This window comes from Culex quinquefasciatus, chromosome 2, assembly GCF_015732765.1.
Source record: "Culex quinquefasciatus strain JHB chromosome 2, VPISU_Cqui_1.0_pri_paternal, whole genome shotgun sequence".
Taxonomy (NCBI): Eukaryota; Metazoa; Arthropoda; class Insecta; order Diptera; family Culicidae; genus Culex; species Culex quinquefasciatus.
In genome coordinates, this window is record NC_051862.1 from 90394624 (window position 1) to 90408193 (window position 13570).

Sequence of the window (13570 nt, forward strand, 5' to 3'; positions counted from 1 at the left end):
ACACTACACCACATTTTGACAGCTGAAACTATTTTCAAAACTATAAGACAACAAGTAACTTTTTCCCAAAACTCAAAGTGTTAAATAATAGCTAGCCTTCCCAGCTACCTTCTAGCGCAGCTTTCGTTAAATAGTTACCTGTTGTCTCGTAATTTGCGAAATAATTCTAGCTGTCAAAATGCTTATGCGCCCTTTTCAAATGTTGCTCCAGAAATATCACTGTTCACTGTTTACCTGAAATTTGATTGCAGGTCCGAATTCAGCGACCTAAATAACTATAAGAAACCATACTTTGGCTTCCAATACTTATGCCGCATGTAAATAATAGGCCGTGCTTGTTAATTCTGAGAAATTTGTAAAATTGGCACTTTTTTTCTCACTAAAACTCAAATATCTTTGGGTTGAAGTATCGAAATTACGTTTTCTCCTAGAGAAAAATGTTCGTGGTAAAATTTCCTACATGCTACATTCATTAGTTTTACTGTAAAAATGTCCACCCAATTGTAAGTAAGCATTTAACAACAAAAAGTAAACAAAAACAACTTTTCGACATTAAATTGCCTGGCAGAACCCAAAAACTTAGATATTGGTCAATTATCGATAGTGCATGTTGATCCTTGGACAATAAACTATCATTTAAAAAGTGAGCACCTATATTTTTTGACAAAACCTTAAATTGGGGCAAGCAAATGCAACATTTTGGGCGCCCGAAATACGGACGGAGCGCTGCGCTCTCAGAAACAAAATTAGATTAAAAAAGATAGGAGGAACATACACCTTAGATTTATTGGTCCTTTATGTGAAATCGTCTCAGCTTTCGAATGGATTTGTCAGTTTTTCGATAAAGCGGGGCGCCGGCCTTCAAAAATGACTTTTAAAAATACATTGTTGTTTTATGGCTAAAAAATGTATGGAACGGTATTTTTCTGACAAGTGCATTCGAAAGCTCTGCTCATTTCCTTTCCAAAACACCCCTAAACATCAAGGGTTCGTTAAAATTTTGCAAAGTTATTAGCAATTTTGTAGACGCGCCTAAGTCACAAAATTACCAATTTAAAAAAATGTATTAGCTTCGTGGCGCCGATGTGAGGACAAATTTAACCAACCAAACATGGTTTCATTCATAACTTGGTGGGGGCTATTGGAAAAGTACATTGCTTTTGATTTTTGAGCACCTTGTGTAAATAGTGGTCCACTTTCAGCGAGAATTACTCATAACTATTAACCCTTCTTTTAAAATAACATCAACAAATATTTGTAGTGAATAGTTCATTCTGCGGAATGGGCCATTCTGGCGAAATAATTCTGAAGAATGGGATATGTGCCTCCAAATCAGATTTTCATACAAACATCGGAAAAGACGGGTATATTTACTCGAGCAAAAAACAAGTCAAACAATAAACGTATTTAAATTTATGATTTGATAAAGAATAAATTACTTGCATGAGTTCAATTTCACCGGAAACAATTCTCGGTCCACTGCTCATACAGTCCAACAGTCATTTCCAGCGTGACAAGACCGCAGTTTCGGGGCGAGCATTCCGATTGCCCTTTTTCCGACTCCGAATGAAATGTAGTTAATTTACGATAATCAGCAACAAATTAAGCTTTCGACAGATTTCCTCCACACACGCGCACACTTGGATTGGACAATGAAACAACAACAACACCAACAACTCCCCAGTAGTGCCCTGCCAACCGAACCGAGCCAAACCCCGTGGCCGAAGCCAAAGTCCCGACATCACTTGATGCAAATGAGCTTTTCCGGTTGCCGCATTATGCGTGATTGCCGAAGCGAAATTTTCCACGAGCAGTGGAGAACGGATTTCCGGTCTCCTCCAATCCAATTTACGAACTCACGCAGAAGTTATGGCGTCGTGCAAACAGTGGAGGCACCCTCAACTACACCCTCAAAACCCACCCTCCCTCGCGATAAAACTCGCGGTTTTTGAAAAACAGCACGGAGAGACCGGCCAGGGCAAATCTAAGAAAATCTTGGTTAATTTAACTAAAAGTATGGGTTAATTTTTTACACAGCTTTTTTTCAACAATCGATTGTTGATTTTGTTAACCCGAAATTGCTGACCACCAGTAGGTAAAAGTAACTGAAAAATAGTTAGAATTGCCATTTTTGTTGGTTAAATGACCGAAAAAAAATTCTAGCAGTCGACTGCTAGAATATTTTTTTCAGAAAATTAACAATTTTTTTTTGTTTTCAGCTAAAATATTGTGGAGTATTCTGTAAAAAACAGGCTGAATCATATTTTTCAACTATTTTTTGACATTTTTTTTTGTTGTATCAACTGAAATATTTTTGCATGCAGCAAATTATTAGTGGTTTATAACAAAACATTTCTTAATTTAACATAATTTATGTTAGTGTCTATATATATTTTCTTCAATTATTTAACGATACAGGCTGGGCCGAATTTTAGCTATATTTTTAACTAATGTCTTGAATACAGAAAAATATTCGTACGTGTAGTCGATAATTAGCTGTTGTTAGCAATATTTTTATCGAATTTGTAGTAAATTTTATAATAATGCCTCACAAATCAATTAGTTGTACTTGTACTTATTTGTATTTTTTTATTATTATTATAAAAAATATAAAGTTTGATTAATGTTTAAAAAAATTATAAAAAAAGCATTTTACAAATTTTGTTAAACATATTTAAAAAAGATGTTTAATTTCTCGTGAATTTCTTAAAGATAGAAAACCGAGCAAAGTTTTCACCAAGTTTTAAGCTTATATTTTTATTATGTTGTATACAATTAAGTGTTGTATTCACTTACCATCACTGTGAAATCATCCGATAAGTCGTCATCATCTACAACGGTCTCATGTTTAGTTATTTTTCTTGTGGTTGGACACAGAATTTACAGTATGTAAAAAAAGTATTTACACCCCTTGGGCACTATGCACATATTGTGATGAAACATGTAAAAAATTTAAAGTTTGACAGGAACCTAGTACTACGTTTTGTTCAGAAACTCATGCCAAACATTTTGCTACAAAAAGCTCATGAAAATATGATTTCTATAAAAAGTTATATAACAAATACTATTACGAAAATAAAAAAGGTGCAAAAAAAGATTGTACACCTTTCGAAAAATTACATAAATAATGTTATTTGTTGACACATCACCATAAATCCAGTCTCCCAACTCCAAATAGGCATCCTTGACTGATTAAAAAAATAATTTGGATTGAATATAAAGTTTACTAACTACTTAGTATAAAAGTTTATATAACTCTGGAAATTCTATATAAAACTTATCTAAACTTCATTTTGCAAACTTTTAATTCAACTAAATGTCAATATATTACCATAGAATTGCTAAATAAACATTTTGGAGTGGGTATAACACCGTCTTGGGGGTATTAGTATCGATAGAATAGATTTTTCGTTGGAATTTCGTACCAACCCGGAATTACGTCGTCGGAAAATCCGCCGGCATCTGAACCGGTCCACAATTCACAAGTCAACCTATGTGGCATCAGAAAGGGCATAGAATTTTCGATCTTTTGATACCCATACTTTCAGGTTTTCTATAAAACCCACGTTTTTAAATACCTAAGCAAAAACGTTGTTATGGTTTCGTTTGAGCAACCTGCCAAAAATGTATGGACTTTCGTAATTTTTGTTCTCGTGGATCAAACTTACTTTTTGCCCAGCTATTTAAAAACGTAGGTTTAAAAGAAAACCTAGATGTTTGAGTATCAAAAGATCGGAAATTTTATGACCTTTCCGATTCCACATATGTTGACTTGTGAATCGTGGACCGGTTCGGATGCCGGCGGATTTTCCTACGACGTAATTCCGGGTTGGTACGAAATTCCAACGAAAAATCTATTCTATCGATACTAATACCCCCAAAACGGTGTTATACCCACTCCAAAATGTTTATTTAGCAATTCTTTGGTAACATATTGACATTTAGTTGAATTAAAAGTTTGCAAAATGAAGTTTAGATAAGTTTTATATAGAATTTCCAGAGTTATATAAACTTTTATACTAAGTAGTTAGTAAACTATATATTCAATCCAAATTATTTTTTTAATCAGTCAAGGATGCCTATTTGGAGTTGGGAGACTGGATTTATGGTGATTTGTCAACAAATAACATTATTTATGTTAATTTTTCGAAAGGTGTACAAACTTTTTTTGCACCTTTTTTATTTTCGTAATAGTATTTGTTATATAACTTTTATAGAAATCATCTTTTCATGAGCTTTTTGTAGCAAAATGTTTGGCATGAGTTTCTGAACAAAACGTAGTACTAGGTTCCTGTCAAACTTTAATTTTTTTACATGTTTCATCACAAAATGTGCATAGTGCTTAAGGGGTGTAAATACTTTTTTTACATACTGTACACCAAAGCGAACCTTTTGCTGCAAATAGACATATGAAATTTATTATTAATTTAATAAAAACAATAATTTCGGCTCTAAACTGATAAAAAAAACGTAAATAAATGTAATTATTAACAAGAAATATCAATAATGCTACTTACCAAGCTTGCATTAATTTAACAACTATTTTTGGCAACACACTTTCATTGCATTTCATTCAATTTGTTCAACGTACTCCTATTTCTGAAAACAATATTTTGAGTTTTACTTACCAGTTTATTGAGCAGTCTTTTTCAACAGCATTTTTAAAATATTAATATTTTCTTTTTTATATCTTTAATAAATTTTATTTTTTAGACATTTCCTATCATCGTATTTTTGATATTATTTGTACGCATTTCCATGTATTTTATGGTTGATGATTCTGAAAAAATAATGGTTCATTAAAATTGTATCCATCGTAAGCACGAAGGTTTTTGATGATTCAGTTTTCTAATTAAAATCACAATAAATAAAATGTTGTGTAAAATTAAACCCATACTTACTTAGATAAACCAACATTATGTTAAATTTGCCCGTGCAAGTATTGTCGTGCAAGAGTTGGCCCGCCTCTTCCTTCCACTGCCCCTATCTTTCCTCCAAACATTATCATAAAGTCCCCTCGCATCAGAGGTCCCCATTGCGAATGTCCTCGTCTTGCACTTCATAGTTTATCACCTGCAAAGAAATCATCAACAAACTTACTCACCAATTGCACCTCCACAGTTGCAGCAGTGTGCACTACGATTTGCCACTTCAACTTAGCCAAATAGTGTGATTTTCACCTTTCACATCCTCTTACTTCACAATTAACAACACAAACTCAACAAATCGACCGCTCTCGTTCGAATCCTGACTTCAAATGACAGACGTAAACAAACCCAAGTTCATCTTTTAAATATTCAACCAATTGGTAATTATATTCAACCAACAAAATTCTTGATTTTTCTAAAACCAAAGCTAACAGTCGAGCACGTTCATTCGAGTTCGGGAAATCTGTTAGCTTTTTGCCTCTAGCATTTTCAACAAACAGGTTATTAAATTATTACTGAATTTTAGTTATTTTAACGGAATATTGGCAGTAACAAGTACGTTTTTGTTAAAATTTACGAAAGTAAAATCAACAATTTTAATTGTTAAAATTTCTGGGCACAGTCTCTCCGTGAGGAAACGCTTAAAACACAAAATAAACCGTCAACGGACGGAAACACACAAATGCCTGCGCCAGGGGTTGGGGGAGCTTTTGTTGATTTGCAATAATTTGTTGGAAATTTTGTAATTTGATGAAATTGCAAACTCTTAACAACATTGTTTCTTAAAACTTCATTTTGGATTTTTTAAAGTCATGAATTAAAGTTTTTAGTCCAAAACAGGAACGTTGCATCTAATTTACCACCACCAACAGCAAAAGTGCATCAGGCTGTGCTGCTCGGAAGCTCGCAATTGAAGAATGGCGGATAAATTCACAAAATGCCATTGCCGGTTTTTACGTCAAAAGCTCGCGCCCATTTTTGAACAATAGCTTTTTCCCAGTAGTTGGTTGGTGAGGGTGGGTGGGAAATGACGGGAAATGAATTTTAGCAATAGTGGTGGAAATTTATGCATCATTGGAGTGCTCGTAGTTTTTTTGACAACCGTTGTCGATGGATTAGTGGGAAATGCAAGGATTAAGCTTAGGCTCATGCCTTATTTTTTGTTGATTTATAATAGTTGATTCTATTGAAATTGGAAGATATCAAACATGTTTGGTTCGTTGGTAGATAACTTTTTTACATTTTTCTATTTGTCGCTCAACCTTTTTGAGCTAAATTGAGTTGAAAAGCTATTTTGTGCAGCTTTCAATGCCTCACCTATTTTCCTCAAAATTAAACTTCAACAAAACTGTTATAATTCCCATGAAATGTTGTAACTTTTTATATGATGTGTTGATTCGATCAGATCGTGCTATTTTTTAACCTTATTTATCTGTTCAGATTTTGTTTTCCATATACATTCATTCTTTTCAAATATTATCCAGTGTCCAATAACAATCGGTGTTTAATTCAGTTCAATTTTAACAAAATATGGTAGCTTTCCCTATTCAGTGATTTAAAATGTAGGAGGTCCTTCATTTACAAAAGGGAAAAGGGATACCTTAAAACTAACTTATAAACTATATAAAGAGCGGATCAATGCAGCTGAAGACTGCAATGATTTTTGTCGAAATGCATCAATTATCTTATTGGACATAACATCCAAAGTGTCAACTTCGGCTAATTGATGAAGTTCACTGGTGCCTCATTCATCTTTATAATGTGATGACTTTTTGGTTTAAGAAAATCAGCCCTTGGTTTGTGAGGGAAAATAATAAGTTGAGTTTTTAATTCTGTACTCTCGGTAATTTCGAGATTTATCCTCTCCGTCCGCACACAGTACCATTTTACTACCGAACCGTGCTCTTTATCCTCTCGTATGCCGATGCCCAGTTGTGGGTGTATGAAATGATCAAGGAATCAGCAATATTATAGTAGTCTAGTAAAAACTTTTTACTATTACCTTGATTTTTGTTCAAATAGATTGGAATGGAAGCCTCCGTGTGATTTTTTTTCATATTTTTTTTTTTGTTTGAACATAAAAAATGTTTGTGACGGCGTTTTCAACATTCTGGGATGAAAACACACGAATTTTATTGCTTCTTTAAAAATGCATCTTCTACAGTAAAAACATTTTATAAAATGTTATATTTATATTATTTTCATGGAAATACGACTTATGAAGCTTACAAGAATTTGTAGTCCATTTTCGATTTTGAATCATGTTTTGTATCCATGTTTTTGATTTATGTTTGCTTGAATAATTTTTCTATTTATTTTCAAAAGTCCAATAATACCCTAAATAATTTCAAACCTGCGAAAATTTTGGTTGTATCAACTAAAAATGAGCAGACAGTTGATATTTGTACTAATTTTTTTTTGTTATTCCATTTATCTAAAAAAATATATTTTAAGGCTGAAACTGCCTTCAATTTCTGAATAACTCCCACATAATCAAAAACTCAGTTAAGGGTGCACAGCTGTTGTTTTCTTATATCAAAATTGTCAAACTTACGGACCCAATCCTGCAAAAATCTGATTGTAAAAAAAGTCAAACTTTGTTGTAAATTATTTAGTAGACTGTACTTTAGGAGATGAATCATAAATATATCGATAGTCCCCGTAGTTTCAAAAAAACTAAAATGTCTGTAACAAAATTATTGTTGCAAAAGCTCTGGTTGATGTGCACCGTAACTAAATTTTCAAAATGGTAAGCAATTTGCAACCTTTTACAATGTGGTTCCTTGTCTTATTTCGCACATTTTGATGAGTAAATTAAAAAAAAAATATTGATGTTCTTTCCATCTAAATTAGTTTTTCAGATAAAAAACATTTTTGGATTATTTGCGTGATTCATTTTAGGTAAGTAGCGAGTAAGGCACCATCCACATAGGTGGGTTGAGCGAGTCTTTTTCCAAAGCATAATTGTAAGTGCTTTTGAAAAGTATCCCAGCTAACCTTATTATAAGAAAGATGAACAAGTTACTTCCGGCTTTCGGAAACATCGCCGAACACATCGCATCCGGAAAATGTGATTGTCAGGGTGAGTGCATTACCGAGGCCATAGTAGGAAAAGGTAAACTAATTTCGGACTTTGGACTCTCCTGCTATAGCCAGTATTCCATCAGGTACCAACTCCAAACTCGTAGTGAGGTCCATCATTCGAAAAAGTTCGCCATAAATGTGAGTACACTCGCACACGTGTGCGACCTCATATGATCCAAACAACCGACCAACAAATACAAGAAGGCATTCCTGCGGAACAACTCACCGAAACGGCATGAGCAGAGTAAATGCAATAAGCTCCGAATTGAATTATGCTTAACAAACTTTTCTGTCCTGTCAAATTGATTTTGCTCTCGATAATACAACTGGCAACCCCTCGCACAGGATGAGCTCAGCTCAGCTCAGCTTTGCTCGCAGATCGTCAAAGCTTCTCCCAGCAAAAGCTCTCAACCTCGGCGCACAACAAAACACACACTCACACAGGCTAGATCTGAGGAGTACAAAACAATTTCACTCCGAGCAGAAGCAGCAGCCAAATTGATTTCGGATTTCACTCACTCCGACAGGATCATTTCAGCGACGACGACGAGAAGCGCACTGTAACGTTATTAATGATGAAAATAACAACAAAATACGTTGAGCGTGAGAAGGAAGGCAAAATCTGATTAAGCTTGGCTGCCAACTGCCGCCGGGAAAGGAGGTTCTGGGTTCTGGAAGTTAACGAAATTGGTCCTGTCAGTTGAGAAATGTCGAGAGCTCACTCTCGAAATCAGCAGCACGAATGTCAACGCCGAATGGGGTGCAAAAAAAGCCGAAATATAATTCCATCACACGAACAAGCACGTCATCCTTTGGGTTAAGGGGTAGCAGTCTTAGGCAATCTGGTAGGGGGTCGAAATTGGAATCGGTAATTTGTTGGGTTATAGATTCGTCTAGAATTCCTCAGGATTATAAAATAAACTGCGATGTATTTCAAAACGAGAATTTCAGTGCGTAATGCATTTGGATGAGTTTTAAATTCAATTTGATATCAATTTATGGAACAGATTCAAAATAGATCAAATGAGATATGGTGTCATTCCGACTGTCGTCGCGTTCAGGAGCGAAATATTACAAAATGTAAAGTATTCTAGAATTGATGATTTGAAGACTTTAAACTGATTAAAAGTGTAAATTTAACTAACAAAATTCTACAATTCATTCAACGTCAAATAACCTCAAATCTTTAAAGCAATCACTACAGCATCAATTCAATTGAAACATTCCACACGTCGTCCCAAACACACAGACGGAAACACCCCCCGTTCTTCAAAGGCGGCCTTCCTTAAGCAGCGCACACAATTAGGATCCGAAGCTTTGACCACAATTGATTGCCTGAAATGAAGCAGAACTCGAAGGAATCTGTCTCATCTAAATTCTGGAATTTTCGTGTCCCCAAAATCAGCTACGGCGCCGGCAGTAGTCGGAGCGGTTCCGTTGATTCATGTCCACCTAATTCCGGCACACAGAGTCTGATGTGACAGTCTGATTAATCCAGTTTCCCGCCGCCGCCGTCGTGGAATGATACATTCTCTCATTGAAGGTTTCGCAAGAATGTTTGGGATGTGGGGAAGGAGTAGAGAAGACACGAAAAGCCTGACAATCGATCGAACGCACGTCATTGAAGTGAGTTAGTCCTAAAGGCTTTGTTGTCCCACGTGGAATTCCACAAAGGACATCTTTGCCGTCAGTATTTCCAGTTAGGATGCCTTTATTTCCTCCCCCCAGAATGGAGATTCATTTGAGTGACAATAGGCAGGAACCGGCCCACACAGGGACGAGTCTGTTCTGCCGTTTTGTGAGTATGAGAGACAGAGAGAGAGACAGAGTCAGTACATTCCGAATCCAATTACCGTTCTGCCTTTGAAGGATCCTGTCCTGTTTCCGTCGCACTTTCATTCACAGAGGAGTCCATACGTGAGAGTTTTCCCTCTGTTATTTCTGGTTGGACTATCGAATCGATAAACGTTTCCACGAAGTAGGAATTCTTCTTAACTGTGCAATGAAGTCACTTTATGAGAAATTCTTCGTGAAAATTGCAACTTCTGCATTCATTCTGCTTTCATTCTGCATTTATTCTGCTCATTCTGCTTTCATTTGCTTTCATTATGATTCATTTCTGATACCATTCTGCTTTTATTTTGCTTTCATTCTGCTTTCATCCTGCTTTTATTCTGCTTTCATTCTGCTTTCATTCTGCTTTCATTCTGCTTTCATTCTGCTTTCAATCTGTTTTCAATCTGCTTTCATTCTGCTTTCATTTTACTTTCATTCTGCCTTCATTCTGCCTTTATTTGTTTCCGATTTGCTTTTTTTCTGCTTTCACTATGCTTAAATAATGCATGAATTCTGCCTTACATCTATTTCCATTCTGCTTTCATTCTGCTTTCAATCTGCCTTCATTCTGCTTTCATTTTATTTTCATTCTGCTTTAAATCTGTTTTCAATCTGCTTTCATTCTGCTTTCATTTTACTTTCATTCTGCTTTCATTTTGCTTTCATTCTGCTTTCATTCTGCTTTCACTTTGCTTTCATTCTTCTTTCAATCTGCTTTCATTCTGCTATCATTCTGCTTTCATTATACATTCATTCTGCTTTCATCCTGATTTCATTCTGCGTTCATTCTGTGTACATTCAGCTTTCATTCTGCTTTCATTCTGCTCTCTTTCTGCTTTCGTTCTGCTTCCATTCTGCTTTCATTCTGCTTTTATTCTGCTTTCATTCTGCTTTCAATCTGCCTTCATTCTGCTTTCATTTTATTTTCATTCTGCTTTAAATCTGTTTTCAATCTGCTTTCATTCTGCTTTCATTTTACTTTCATTCTGCTTTCATTTTGCTTTCATTCTGCTTTCATTCTGCTTTCATTCTGCATTCATTATGCGTTCATTCTGTTTTCGTTCTGCTTTTATCTTGCTCTCATGCTGCCTTCATTCTGCTTTCAATTTACTTTCAATCTGCTTTTACTCTGACATCATCCTGCTTTCAATCTACTTTCAATCTGCCTTCATTCTGCTATCATTCTGCTGTCATTCTGCTTTCAGTATGCTTTAATTCTGCTTCGATTCTGTTTTTATTCTGCTTTCATTCTTCTTTTATTTTGATTCAATGCTGTTTTTATTCTTCTTTCAATCTGCCTTGGTTCTGCCTTCATTCTGCCTTCATTTTGCATTCATTCTTCTTTCATTTTTCTTTAATTCTGTACTCATTGTGATACACTTTGTCTTCAATTTGCCTTCATTATGCTTTCATTCTGCTTTTTTATTTTACTTACATTCTGCTTTCATCCTGCTTTCGTTCTGCTTTCATTCTACTTTTATTCTGCTTTCTTTGTTAATTTGTTTGTTCATTTGTTCATTTGTTCATTTGTTGATTTGTTCATTTGTTCATTTCTCGGATTAGTTTTCAAAAAGACGTATGAGCCATTGGTAAACATAGCTCTTTTTGCACCGGTAATCAAAGTACTTACGAAAAATCATGTTCAAAAATGCTTGAGATTGTTCATCTATACGTTCTTCAAGTGCCCTAAAATTAAAACAAATGAAATTTGGTAAAATTTTGAGAAAAAACGAAAATAACTGTCGGAGGTTACGGTGGCTCTTACGGCTTTTTAAAAACTCAAACGAGATTTGTTCATTTGTTCATTTGTTCATTTGTTCATTTGTTCATTTGCTCATTTGCTCATTTGTTCATTTGTTCATTTGTTCATTTGTTCATTTGTTCATTTGTTCATTTGTTCATTTGTTCATTTGTTCATTTGTTCATTTGTTCATTTGTTCATTTGTTCATTTGTTCATTTGTTCATTTGTTCATTTGTTCATTTGTTCATTTGTTCATTTGTTCATTTGTTCATTTGTTCATTTGTTCATTTGTTCATTTGTTCATTTGTTCATTTGTTCATTTGTTCATTTGTTCATTTGTTCATTTGTTCATTTGTTCATTTGTTCATTTGTTCATTTGTTCATTTGTTCATTTGTTCATTTGTTCATTTGTTCATTTGTTCATTTGTTCATTTGTTCATTTGTTCATTTGTTCATTTGTTCATTTGTTCATTTGTTCATTTGTTCATTTGTTCATTTGTTCATTTGTTCATTTGTTCATTTGTTCATTTGTTCATTTGTTCATTTGTTCATTTGTTCATTTGTTCATTTGTTCATTTGTTCATTTGTTCATTTGTTCATTTGTTCATTTGTTCATTTGTTCATTTGTTCATTTGTTCATTTGTTCATTTGTTCATTTGTTCATTTGTTCATTTGTTCATTTGTTCATTTGTTCATTACTTTGGAATCAATTCGCTTCACTAGGGGACGATGATTTTTACAAATTGCAGACTAGATTTCGCCATGTGATTTGATGAATATCTAGGCCCAAGTTGCCCAGGAATTGATAATTGGGAATGGAACCACCACCTGAACCAGATTCTCGCCACCATGACAGCCCTACATTGATGGCCGCTCCCATCTCCACCGCGTACCAGAGACGAGGAAATGGATATTGGAAACTGGATGAGGTAATGCTCCCCTATTTAAATCAATTAATATCATTTTCTTGTAACCAGATTTTCATCGAGAATCCAACTTATGTACCAGTTAATCTCCAAAGGCTTCAGCTGTAATTTGATTCCAAATTTGAAGGTTCCAATCTTTCTGCTGGTTTACTCCCACAACACCGGGGCTGCCGATTAGCCGTCCTCTGGATACTTGAATTGAAATGTCCTCTCGACCAGGAACGACCCCACTCTATAAACCAGCTCTCACTTAGGAACTGTGAAAGCCGTTGCTGCTGGCGTTGCTCCGAGAGAGTGGTGGTGCGAAATTGCTTTCAATTTAATTTTGACAGAATGGAGAGCACACCATGACAATAGGCAATAAAGATGATGAAAACATGATAGCACGCTCGGAACACCACCCACGGAGACAGATTTAGATGATGGCGAGATAGCCGACCAACTGCCGAGGTTCCTGTTTAAGGACCGTATGCTGCTAGGGACTACAGCGGGAGCGTAAAGGGCTTTTGGCTAAAAATTTGATGATCTCGGTGCACACACACCAAATCGCGATGATGGCCAACCGCGGAGTTCCGGCTTAGCTGGGTTATGGCGGTCGTGTTTGTGTACTTTATCGTAGTGCTGCTGCGGGGAATGATGGAGGAGATTAGGATATGCGCCCCCGCTCGGAAGAACCGTGATTTAAGGGATTGACAGTCGACAAGGCGCGTCCACGGACAGGCGGCAGCGTTCTCTATTGACATGACGATGACATTTATTTGAATCTCGACAGCGGATTTGAGATGGAAGATAGTTGTGAATAGTGTGGGAATTAGCTCTATTGTATTCAACGTTGAGATTTAAGCAGCTTGTATGAGCAATTTGGAATAAAAAAAATTCTGAATTCAGATAGTGAAAAATGTGCTTCAAATAAATAAGACAAAAGTTATGCTTGTTAAAAAATAATCCATTATTGGCAAATCTGCACAACATTGAAAAAAGTGTGTTTTCTGAGTTATAAATGATATTGTCATTTAAAAATTGTATAAACTTTTTTACGATTTATCAAATGAAA